This window comes from Grus americana, chromosome 25 (genome assembly GCF_028858705.1).
Source record: "Grus americana isolate bGruAme1 chromosome 25, bGruAme1.mat, whole genome shotgun sequence".
NCBI classification, from domain to species: domain Eukaryota; kingdom Metazoa; phylum Chordata; class Aves; order Gruiformes; family Gruidae; genus Grus; species Grus americana.
This window is the reverse complement of record NC_072876.1, coordinates 4,418,988-4,432,039: the sequence shown is the minus strand read 5'-3', so window position 1 is coordinate 4,432,039 and position 13,052 is coordinate 4,418,988. Positions and strand designations below refer to the sequence as shown.

General features: G+C 49.4%; 1 protein-coding gene across 3 annotated transcripts in view; it reads right to left on the bottom strand.

The window, feature by feature from the left end:
• PLXNA2 (plexin A2) overlaps positions 1 to 11,262 on the bottom strand; it is a 186,963-nt gene extending 175,701 nt beyond the window's left edge. Inside the window, exons 1-3 of one of the 3 annotated variants that reach the window (XM_054803976.1) lie at positions 11,112 to 11,262; positions 10,533 to 10,680; positions 8,647 to 8,885 (exon numbers count right to left, since the gene is read on the bottom strand). The gene's annotated coding sequence lies outside the window, so the exon portion shown is untranslated. Of the gene's footprint in view, positions 1 to 1,895; positions 2,129 to 8,646; positions 8,886 to 10,532; positions 10,681 to 11,111 lie in introns of those variants that run through there. The other 2 variants (XM_054803974.1, XM_054803978.1) reach the window with 2 other exon arrangements.
• Between the last annotated feature and the right edge of the window lie 1,790 nt (positions 11,263 to 13,052).

Sequence of the window (13,052 nt, the reverse complement as noted above, 5' to 3'; positions counted from 1 at the left end):
TTAAAGAGCATGGGGCAGTAGCAGTCACCTCTTCTCCAGGCTCCCGCAGCCAGCCTGGATCTGCATTTTCCCTCTTGCATCCAGCTGAAGCTCCCTTCTGCTCAGAGGCAGGGGAAGCTCAGGGTTAACACGAAGAGCAAGACCGAGCGTGATAAGAGCACCGGGAAAAGCTGTTTCTATCATACTGGTGGATTGCGTGCAGATCTTATGCAGCATCTGTTACCTGTTTCCACCGCACAAACTTGTTATAAGCCAGGGAGAAACTCCACGATTAATTACATCAAACAACACTAAAAAGACAATGAAGAGTAAATTGGGTTACTTTATCTTCTTGCAACAAGCGCCATGGAGATGGTTAGAAAAGTTGAGAAAGATGACTGGTTTGCTACATAAGCCATTTTACAACAGCAGTTGTACACTCACGTTACACATTGCTTACATCAAGTTACTTAAAGCTGTTTTATCTGCTTCCTTGCACCACCCCAAAATATCACATTTAAGCTTTGAGGGTCCTCAAAGTGACAACAAAAGGCAAAAGGACAGCAATAAAGGAAAAAAATATTGCATTTTAAAGGATCTAACACCTCTGTGTTAAAGGAAAAAAGCTAAACATCTGTTCTGAAGATGGCACAGATTTCTTCTGAGGCATCTGTCTTTCAGCTGTAAAGTAGGTCATTTAACTTTTACACACCGTATCAATGAAGCCAGACAGAGAAGGAGAGACAAGACCATCTCCCCAAGTCAGCTCAGATATATTAAACACATTCAAGCCACCAGCAAAGCATCAAGCGCTCAGCAAACAACAGGGAAACCCTGTCAGCAGTAGGTTTTTACATCATGATACTCTGCTAACTTCACATTCTCTCACCTCCAAGCCAGTATCTTGAACTGTAGGTCACAGATGTACAGGTTTTTTCCCCTCTACCACTTACTATTCACCTCACTTAATATTAACCTATTGACTTTCTGATACCCCTTAGAACATGGATTAATTGAACATCATTCACTTCACCTCCAGGAACGTGAAAGTATTGGCCATAGCTTGAATGGAGACAAAGCCCGTAATGCCTGACCGTGCCAGGTTAAACGGAGGTCACGACAAGAGAAGACAGCGTGGCATCTCCAGTGCTCGCACAGAGCAGCCTCTGCCGTGATCAACACGCCATCCCAGCAGCTACGGGGCTGGAGAAGACTTGGACCACCACACAGAAGTTCGGATTTCCCTGAAGGGAGCACAAGTGCATTTGCCTTCCCTCCCCTCACTGCCTTTCAAAAAGGATCTTGCAAGGGTTTAGGAAAGTTTTGATGGGGATTTTTTCCAAGATTCAGGGGTATTTTGAAAAAAGTCCCTCCTTGCCAACAGTAACTTTTTAAGGAAAGGAGTTTATTCTGACGCATTGACTGCTCCAGAGCGTGACGGAGCGCTAACAAATGACAACAGAATTAACGAGAAAATACTTGTATGTATAACGCCTACATGCACGTAAACCAGAGCGGGGAGGTGGATGATGACCAGGAACAGGGCACTTCGGAGGGATTTCTCTACGCCCCTCCGCAAGCAGCGCTGGGCAGCACCTCCGGCTGCCGCTCCCGGGCGCAGCCGCCGCTTCCCCGGGCACGGCCGGGTACCGGCGCGCCGCGGTAGGGCCGGTACCGCCGAGCACCGCCCCGCGGTCTGCAGCCCTCGGTGCCACCCGCGTTAGGCGGCCACGGGAACGGGGCCGCGGTCGGCACCGGGGGACGAGCCCAAACCTCCTCCCCGCACCTTCCCGGCCGCCCACCGGCAGGACCGCGGCGGCGGGGGAACGCCCGAGGGAGCCCCAACCCCGACGATACCCCGCGCCCCCGGGGACGACTGAGAGAGCAGAAGCCCCTCGCCAGCCTCGGCCACTCACCAGACCTCGCAGCTCCGGTGCCGCCCGCCTCCTCGGAGTGTCGGCTCCCCGGCTCACGACGGGGTAATCCACACGGCCCCCGACACCATGGAAATCCAGGGCCGGGCGCCCGCTACTCCTCCGCCTTCCCGCAGCCCCTCAGCCTCCCCCGGCGCGGCGCAGCTCGGCTCGGCTCAGCTCCGCCAGCCTCTCATGCCTCCGCAGCCCCTGCCCGAGTACGGCGGCGAAGCCCCGGCTCCCCTCCGCCCTCCCCCCGCGCCGCCCCGGCATCCGCCCGCCGCCGAGCCCGGGCGCGCTCCCCGCTCCCCGCCGAGCCCGGGCGCGCTCCCCGCCCGCCGCCGCCCGCCCCCGCGCCGCCCCCGCTCCCCGCGATTAACCCTTCCCCAGCCTCGGCGCCGGGGAGCGGGGCTCAGCCCGCCCGCTCGCAGAAATAGCGGGGCGGGGAAGCGCGTCCGTTGGGGCCCCCCCCCCCCCCCCGACCGCTTCACCTGCGCTCCCTTCCCCCCCCCACACCCCGGTCCGTCCGTCCCCCGCCGAGCGGAGCGGAGCGGGCTGCTCGGGGAAGCCGCACGGCGCTGAAACAAAGCCCGAAAGCGAAACCGGGAGCAGAGCTGTCTCACCTCGAAAGGCTGCGCGTCCCTGGGCACCCGCACACCTGAGCTGGGGCCAAGTGGTGATGGAGCTAAAGGCTTTGTCACCTGTGCCCCCAGCTGTCCCCCACTGCTTGGGTTATAGCCTCCCATCAGCTCTGGGAGGGAGGGGAATGGTGTCTGCTGGTTTCTGTTCTCAGCTCTGACCCCCTGTACATCCCTTGCCCCCAGTTCTGGTGGGGAGAGTGATACTTCAGCTCTCCATTCCTCAGTTTCCCCATCTACAAAATGCAGTTGACAAGTCAGTTTTCTGCCAAAGCAGAGCAAAAGCTGTACGTGTGCTGCAGAGCCCCTGAAGATGTTGACCTTCACACCTCCTGGCCTGCTAAAAGCTGGCAGAGACCAACCATGGCAGCCACGGCCAGCCAGCTGGGACTGGGAGCCCTGCAAGCCCCCCCGGATGGGAACCAGGGGATCCCTCCTTGGGATCGAGTGGCTCACCATGGCTCACCACAGAGCCACTACCTGGCCTCTCCTGCTGGCCTAGCACAAGTGTTTGAAAAGCTGTAGGGTACCCAAAGCAAGGAGCATCTTCGACCACCCCTGAGCTACACTGGTTATCTGCATTGGCCCACGAGGAACCCCCGCAAACAGGGAGGCAAAGCCGGCCCCAGGACAGCACGGCCACACTGCTCCAAAAACCCAGAAACGCCGTGGTCCAGCTAAGCCTGCCCCAGCAAAGCGGCATGAGAGCAATTCTGAGGAGTGCAACTGGTGGAGGGAATCAATAACATGATTGATTGCTGGTTTCCATTTCTTGTCATCAAGAATTTTTTAAAAAGTTATTTATCGCATATTGGAACATTTGAGAGAGAAAATTATAGCCATCATCCTGGACCTCTTCCACAATGAATCTAAGTGACTAAACCAACCCAATCTGCTTTTGAAAAGCCGCACATAGGGCAGTTCCCCTCCAGCCCCTCTCACCCCCACTGCTGTTAGCACGGCTACAGAAGTGGCCTCGCTGCATCTTCCCCAGGTTCATCTCATGGAGGGACATGCCTGACGCAGGTTAGCAGGACCCTGCAAGAGCGGTTTTGGGGGGGAAAAGACACAATTGCCATTAGTCTTGCTGTTTGCCCCGTGTACAGGGTTCAGGAGCCTCTCGCGCGGGGGTCCGGCAGGGAATGCCTTTCCATCCCGCTGTGCACCTCCGGATCCTGTGCTTTTCCCCACCCCAGGAGGGCTGTAAACCAGAGTCTGTACTGTCCCCTCTCCAGGGAGACAATGACAGGTTAGCTTGCCTGTGTTTCTCCCCATCACATTTACCATCCTGCAGAAAAGGATTTCCCTTCCGATAGTGCCTATATAGCTCCAGTGGAGCACGGACACTCCCTACACAGCACAGTGAGGAGCCCAGCCCCACGCCCACGTAAAGGGTCCCCCCTTGGTGTCGCTGGAAGCTCTAGAGCAGGGGGGTTTGACATCCTGGAAAGATACATCAGTTGCAGCTCAGGAGAGGAAACAGAAGGCACTCAGTGGATGGCAGCATTGGTTCTTTAGCGAGCTTTTCTCTTTCGCTGTTCTGTCCCTAATACATTACTGTGTCATGCATTCGCAGCGAATGGTACTAAATCCTATTACAAATACCATCCTTGGTTAAATGCGCATCCCACTAATACAATTTCTCCTTTTGCAGAAAGCCATACAAGGCAGGTCAGAGTGCCTCAACAACCATTTCTCTCCCCTTTGCAGGACTGTCTTGCATCCTGTCTTCTGTTTATTATTTATTGATGGTCAATTATGTTCCTGTATGGAGAGTCTGTCTCAGGCTAATTACAGGATTGCTCAGCTGGGGAGCAGCCCCGAGACTTGCAGAGCAGCTCATGCACAGGACATGTGAGCAAAGGGCTGTTCCAGCATGTGGGGAGAAAAAATAAAACCCAAACGACAGGTGGAGATTCACCTGGGTTTGCTCAGGTGATGGATGTGCTGCTGGGCTAATGAGTTGTCTGTGTGCTTTAAATATTAGCAAACTCTGTGCTGAAACAACTGCTGGAGAAATCTTCTGTGGATATTTGCATTCACCTTTTCCTGAAAAGGGTGATAGGCGTAAGTCTTGGAATCAAAGTCTGGAGCTGTAACAGAAGAAAGGACCTGCCTCTAATTCATTCAAATACATATGGTGACAAATGTATAGAGATGCACATACATGTAAGCGTACAATCCTACGTCCACAAAACTCTACGCAACCTCTGCACGGGTGCGTATTTACGCACGCTCACAGTATCACCACACGAGACACAAACTAAATAGCCAGGAGTGCAAATACAGGTCCACGCCTGACACTTCCCACTGGCGAATGCATCTGAGCACCTGGCGCTGGGGGGCAGAAAAGGCCCTTGGACCACGCTGCCAGGCACGCCACGTCACCGACACGCGCACCCACGGCTGTGCCGAAGAAAGCGTAGGCAGCGCCGGTGTGGGCACAGAGCCCCTTAGCCCCTCAGAGCCGTGCCACGAAGGAAACCAGGAGCTCAACAACCGCTGCCCAAGCTGGGAAGATCAGCTATAAAGCCATCTTGAAACTCTTGGCACATAACTTCTCATCCTCGTTTCCTCCGACGCAGGGAGCTGTGCTGAGCACCCCTTCTCAGCGGGGCAGGATTCGGACCGCAGATGACAAAGCAGTCTTTAAGCAGCTGGTGAAGCAAGGCATCAGTGAAAGATCGGTCTCTGTTTCTAGCCTGTGTATTCACAATTTCTCTCTGTCCTCATCTTTGATAAACTCCCTTGCTTCAGACCGCAGGGGTCATGAATCTGTCTGAGCTGCGTGAAGCGACGAGCCTTTCAATCCTTCCAGCACCCAGCTCTTCATATCCTCTAAAAGTCCTGGATAACGTGGCTTTATGCATCGCCTCTGGCGCTTCTCTCTGTGTCCGCAGATGCAGCAGGACCTGAAGTCAGTATTCGCTCTGCATTTGCCATTCCCAGAGTAATAAACTAGATTCTGCTCTTCCCTAATTTCTAAAGCAGGAAAATATATTTCTTTTTTTCTTCCCTGCGTCCATTTAGGACAAGCCACTGAGTTCAGGACAGCAGAGTCCAGGCCTCTGATCCACAGCCAGGACTGACTTAGAGCAGCTGCTGAAGCTGTGCGGGGGGAAGAGCACCATCTATAAGTACCATCTATAGGAACGGGACGCCCGGCTGCTCACCGGCGGAGCATCAGTCGATAGCGCAGATGCCAGAGGCTGACAGCTTCTAGTTACTTGCATCATATCTATCCGTGCAATATTCAGCAGAGCTAATAATTATTCAGCACTAATCACTACAATAGAAGAATCATAGGCAGTTATTTAGAAATGATTGTTTCCACTCAGTTATTACCTATGACAGTGAAAGGAAATATCAAATACTCAAACCCACATGTGTATGGGAAGCTGAGTGAAAGATCAATGGGAATTTAACCAGCACTTTACGCTATTCTTCCTCTTTAGAAGAACCTTGTCAAGTCATTTTTTTTTTCCTCTCTACTGTTCATAATACCTTCTTGGAAAATGAAAAAGATTTTTCTTTTCCTAATACACCTTATCCTTTCCCCTCCTCAGATTTTCTCATAAATGTGAGCTTCAGTTCCTGCCTCTGTATCCCCTGGCTTGAACTGAGCTGAAATTAACTCAGAAAGGTTTCTTTTCGTTCTAAAACAAACTCTGTTTTCATTAAGTGCAAGGGCAGGAGAACAGAAAGTCTCCGAATCCTGAGTTACAGAGTGTCTTGTTACTGTCAAAAACACAATTGCTGACAACGTCTGTGCTGAGGTTGTGTCAGAAATTCAAGGTGCAGACAATATGCCATTTTTAATCGTCTTCCTACAGCTAAGAATCGCCTCAGCTGAAATAAAGGGGATCATACAGGGAAGAGCACAAAAGTAACCCTGCAAAGATACTACTGCTATTTTGCGATTTTAAAAAAACACAACATGAAAACATTGGTGGTGTTGGCCCCTACCCAGAAGGTAGCTGGGATCACCTTTTCATTGCCCACCCTTTGCCTCCAGAGTCTCACCAGCCAAGGTCTACACACCATGCAGCTCTCACTTCTTGTATTAAATAAATATTCTGCTGCATCCTTGTCTTGCACGCTGCTGGGGCTGCACATCTCCCTTCAAATGCACTGCCAGGAGCAGGGAGAGGTTTTCCATCTCGGTCATATGCTAAGCAAAACACTCCAAAAAAAAGTCATCTGAAGATACCGTCAGCTCGTCGTGGCACTCTGGGCTGACTCTGAAAGAACTGTTTTCAAATGCATCATCAAAGAGTTTTGTGAGCGACCGGCGCCAGGACCAGTGGGTACCCAGGAACCTGGAGCAGGGTCCTTCACCAGAGATGAGCTGTGGGACTGGGCATCCATCCATCACTTTTGGAAACGTTACCCATCCCAGCTGCTGGCCCACGATCCAGCTGTGCCGCCCCGGCCCCCAGAGCAGCCCCTCCAGCTGCCGAAGCAACGCCGGAGGCCGGGAGCTGCTTTGCTGGAGCTTCGTGGGGGCTGCGCGGGGCCGGGCTACACCCCCACACCGCGACTGTGCGGGGCGAGTGATTACAGCCCATTGAGTCAATTATCGACCCCCTAACGAAGGAGTCTCCGCACAGCCTTTGACATCAAACAGAAGACCAGCGCTACTCCGGCCTGTCATGTTGAGAATTTACAGCTTAATGATTTCCTAAGGGCCAAATCCTGTTGACACGAGCGTGCCTGCTTCGCCATCGATCGGAGGCAGGTTCTCCAGCGAGGAAGGGACGTTTCCCTGCTCGTGGGGTTACGTCTGAGCTGCACACCAGCACCAGCCCTGCCTGGTTGTCTTCACTGGCTGAAGCAGATGCAGCAAGAGAGACCGTGGGTTTTCCTGTCACTGGTTTGTCTACATCATTAATTATTTATTAATAACACAGTTACAAACAAGCCCACTGTGCTTGAGGCGGCCTTTGAAGATATCCAGTCTGTGTTTGTTCTAGTAATAGGGGAAAAAGTTTTAATTGCTCTGAAATCCAGACACACACAGGCCAAGGCGCGTCATCCACCGTTATTCCAAGATGCTGGTGACCACCATGGTCCCGTTTCCCACCACCTCCCTCCCAGGCTGTAGCTGCTGAGCCCTCTGGGCAGCTTTCAACATTCCTAGCACCCACGGCTAGGAAAAAAAATTGCAGCAGGGTCCATCGCGACACAGATGTCCGGTGTTTAAGAGATGGGTATCCAAGGCTTTCGACAGCAAGCTGTAACTGCAGTTTTCCAAAATCTCTGCTCTAAATACCTGCATCTGAGTTTCCTCGGGACCTGTTGAAGCGTGTCTGCAGGGTTCCCATTTCCACAGTACACCAAAGGGGTGTCTTGGGGGAGAAGCATCTATACAACTCGGTTACTCGCGTTGTGAAGCCTGAAAGGTGGTCGCTGTGATTAACAAGCTGTTTTAGCAATAAATCTCCTCAGCACGCTCATTGCAGCATGTTCATTGGAAATCTTTAGTTCCTTCATCATAAAGAAATGAGTATTTCAGGCTCCCTGTCCTAATGAACATAAAATATGGAGCGTATTGTCAAACACGCTGGGGCTCTGCCTTTTACTCTACAATAATCTTTTTAATTTTTCTGCAGGCAGTGTGTGTTAGTGACAATGCAAAACTAAATTAAATGGAAAACTAAATTATTTTAAACCCTAATTTCATCTCTTTTTTCCCTCTTGTCTGAGGATCCTGAGATTTCTTCCCTGCACAATGGATGGGGGGGGGGGGGAGCTGCAAATCCTTTGATTTGTGGGTCTGTGAGTGTTAATCTGCTGCTGCGAATTCGGCAAAGCATTTTGTAAGTGACCGAAGAATGCGGAGCCTGAAGTCTGCTTACCGTTTCATACACTTTTCAGTATTTCTTAAGAGTTTTTGTCAGGAAAGGGATGGGAGGGAGATGTTCACAGTCAAATGCAAGCTCAGAAGTTTACAGAAACTCCTTCAGAGAGTTCAGCTGAAGTCCGAGAAAGGCAGAACAGGTACAGGTTAATTTTAAACATTCCTATTATCAATCTTGATACAATCATGAAGCATACAGACTGCCAAAGGAAAAAAAAACCCAAACAACAACAAAGAAGACTTCAGGTGCACCAACCTTTTAATTTACCTCCTAATTTAGCAGGATGCCTTTCCATCTAATCTGCTTCTCCAGAATCTCCTTCTAGCTCTCTGGGTGCACATGTGTGTACATGCGTCGGGCAGGGCTGTGTGAGGACAACGCGGTTTCCTCATCCGGGGGGGATGTTCTGCTGGACACCAGGCTGGCCAAGCGCCGAGCGTGAACCGGGGCTCCCCTCTCCTCCCCATCACATCTCCTCTGCAGAGAAGTCTGCCCTGAGTCAGAAAAGATATATCATACGGAATGACTTATTTCATGTGTGTAAGTGATTACTGCAGAAAGGTCTTTGGTTTAATTGATGTATTGGATCATGTATGATAAGTGTAACCAGGGAGTTTTCACATCACGGGCAGATGTATAGAGAGGGACCTCCTCTGGTTCCTTTCTTTGCCTCAATACCCAGCAAGGGGCCCAGGAATATTGGGGGATTAATGTCACAACAGAGGGAAAAAGTCTGGCATTCAATCTATTTAAACATTTTATTTCACCAGTGCACCAATTAAACATTCCCTGTCTGAAGAGACCATGGATTAAAGCAATAGCAATGCTGAAAAAAAATAATAATCTCTTTGGAGATCTGTCTATGGACAGATCTTTTCTCTCAAATGATCAAGGAAAATATATGAAATTGAAAAAAAAAAAGACCTCTTAGAAGTAAACTTTAGGGCTATGTGAATAATTTCTCCCTTCCTTGTCTGTGCTCCCTTTCATGAGCTCCTTTTACTGCCACTGGCACCTTCTCCCCTGCAGCCCATTTGCATCGTCTTAATTAACGGGAGCTGGCCGCGATGGCAGCTCTGCAGACGGCCGCCCACTGCCCTCGGTAGGGTCTGGATGAAGCGTTTCAGATGCTGAGCCCAAGCGCTCAGCTCTGGGAGAAGTGGATGAACCCACAGTGTGGACACTCCTAGCTCACGCCGGGATCAAACCTACAACCACAAACCAAGGAAGTGCGCTTCAGCTTCCACCGAGACCGGGAGAAAACATCGGGATTCCTCCAGCGAGAGCCCTGAGAGCTCTCCCAGGCGGTCTCTGCTCAGCTGGTGTCGCCTTAGCAAGCTGGTCTGGTTTTAAGCAGTTTCCTTCTCGCTAGAGAAGGACCAAAAGCACCTTTTTTTTTTTCTCCCAAACGGCCACTCAAGGTGGTGGCGATGGCACCTCCCCGGTGGGCAGCACGCCCTTGCTGACTGGGATCTGTCATGAAGTACTGGGGAATAAAAAAGACGAAAAAGCCTGTCCAAGCCCTCGTGTTACTCTTACGCCATGACCGACACCAGAAACAATACCGGGCGGTTTGCAAGCTGGGCACCTGCCGGCCATCTATGTAAGCAAAGCAGCTCACGAGTTCAGAATGACAGGAACGGACTAGACCAAAAAAAAGGAGACCGAGTGTATTATTCTTCCCAACTCCATGGCTGTGCCAAGACCCGCTTCCAGCTCCCCTCTCTTTAGTTGGATATGTGGAAGGTTTAAAAGAGAAACTTTTCCTTGGCAAATATGTATTGGCAGCGGAATTGGACCGGTTAAGTATATCCAGGCCAGACAAAAGGCAAAGACTGTTTCTAATTATAAATGCTCGTATTTTTCTATTCCCTGATTTCTGATGCTGCCTGGGCCGGAGGTTTAACTCAGAGAGAGGGGGGAAAGGGACAGGGGGAAACCAAATACGCGGCTTTGCCAATGTCTGAACGACATCTCCGAATTCCTCGGCACCGCTGCTGCCACAGCACCCTCAGGCTCCACCTCCCATGGCATTTCCAGGGCTTGAATCATTTCAAGTTATTCATGCTGACTCCAAAACCAAGCTTTAGAGCCCTTTTCTCTGTCTGATGGGGTAATTCCCACACGAGCAGAGCCCTCACCTTGTGTTTGGCCATCCAGGTGACAGCCCAGGAGCCCTGGCCCCCCTTGCAGGTGGCACCAGCAGGTTCTCCATGAGGGTATGACCCTTCCCTCTCTTGTCTCGCAGGATTCAGAGAAGAACAGAACTTCTTTGCAGAACTCCTTAGCCTAGAAGTAATTCAAACTAAATTTAAATAAGAAAAATAAATTTAAATAAGAAAAGACTTGATTATTTTATCATTTATTTCTTCTGTGGCATTGGACACCAAGTGTGAGAGATGCTGGGTACCCATTTAGCAGTTATGGTATGGAATTTACTTTTGGTTGAAGAGGCTTTAGAGGAATTACCCCAAGATACTGCAGTGAACGTTTCATGGAAGAATCCCAGCTGAGTCTATATTCTGCATTGATAAGCTCTGGGCTGTATTTCACTACAAGGTATTTCTTAGTGAAAAGCAGAAGAGACTACAACACTGGCCCTTGCAAACAATAAACATACATAAGCCATTAACAAATCTAAACAAAAATAATAAAACAGAGCCAGAAAAACTGAATGTCCTTAACACTGGAGAACAAAAGAAACAGGAACCATTTGTTACCTAATAAAGGAGCTGGAAAAGAAAGTCTTTGACGGTAACGGAGGACGATTTGCTCTCATGGGCCAGTGAACATCCAAATATATACAAGCTGTTCGCAGCAGACTGATTGCAGCTAGGCCATAATGCTATTGTACATGCTCTAAAAAAAAAAGAAAAAAAAAAAGGGAAAAGCACTACCACAGAGAGGTACTTCAGAAATAGATCATGGTCTATTCATTAAAACAGATTATTTTAGTGAAATCTGGTTTTTCCCTCTTTTTATTGCCATGTTTTCTTTTATGTTAATTTTGCGTCTGTTTAAAGTTGAATTCCTTGATCTCCAACATCTTTAGCTTTAATTTTTCTCTCTTCTCCTCTTACCAGTGAAATGAATTCAAATCATTTGCATTTATTGCAGAGAACATACAGCCTCATCTGTAGCCTTTAGTCTGACTGAATTGCTTTTCTGCTTCACAAGGCACATAGTGTAAGCTGGAGCATGCCCCCTCGCCACTCTGCTACAGCCAGAAATAATCTAGTTGGCACTTCCATGTTTCTCTAATATTTATCATATTGATCATATATAAAATAAATAAGGAAAATTATATTATTGGATGCAATGATCTGATGAACCTATGGACCAAATCAATCACTTGGCAGAGACTTAAAAAAAAAGCAGCAGCTTGCTCTCAACCGTTTCCAAAGTCAATTTTCCTTACAAATAGGTTTCTCATCAACCTAAGTACTCTAGAGAGAACGTGTCCTTCCACTAGACCTCCTTTGAAAGTAGGTGTATTCTATAAGGATGCTATGCCAAATCTAACTTCTTTATAAGTATATACTTCCATTTCTTTAATTAACTTTAAAATCTTCTTTAAAAAATACTGTATTTTTTCATGGATTTAGCTTAAAGAGACCCAAAATACTCCGAGGGAATCACGACACACGAAAACAGGGCTGGCTTCAGACTAGGCCTATTTGCTTAAATAAATTTGTAAAAACTATGGATATAAATACAGAGAATTTGCACAATTTGTATTACATTACCATCTCTTCTGCTACAGGAATAATATTCTTCCTGCAATCCTATATGGCAAACAGATAACTGCTGGAGCCGGGGGAAGGAAATTGGAGACCTAGATTCAGAAAATATGAAAACTGACCTCAGCAAATACATCATTCAAAGATTAACCTCGTTCCAAGCGGTTCTCCGCAGCTCTAAAGCCCCAAGTGCTCCATTTCTCCACCAACTTCCAGCTCCACAGTCTCTTCTTTGGAGAAACTGGCTCTGGAGCAGAGAAGATGAAAATCGCTAGGAGAGATTGAAATGGACGGTGGGGAAACCCCACCGCAGCGGTGGATCCCCAAAGAGAAAACGCATTAAAGCGTGGGTTTATTTAAACACAGGCATTCTGTTATCTCCTGCAGATGCTACACTGCCCTGGTGAACAGAGATGGACCTGAGCACGTGGCTGAGCGCAATGCAATTAGGGTCTAAGCGGAGAGGCTGAGGTACACCGAGGTGGGCGACAATTGCCCCGGAGCATTGCCACTAGCCGGGACCCACCGGACAGCCGTCAAGGAGGCAGCGCACAGGCTGAGGCTGATCCTTTCCCAATTCTCCTAGCAGCTTTATCAGCAGCAGCAGATGCTGCTGCAGTCAGATGGAAACAACACAAGGAACTTTCCACATGGCGTCTAGTCAAAGAGAAAAAAAGAGGATCTGCTAGAGGCTGGCTGGGGACGCAGGGGAATCTCACTGCGGGAAGCAGACACAGCTATTTTCAGGTCAAGCTTTCGCTGCTGCAATACCATGTACACCACGGTCCCAAAGCGCTTTAGGTGCAGTATGAGGTCCTGGTTGTACTTCTCCAGCCGAGAGCTGCTGTATCTATTTCGTTGACAGAGAAGCAAAAGATTGAGGTGGGGAAGTGACAGCAGGAGGGGATGCAGACAGGAGAA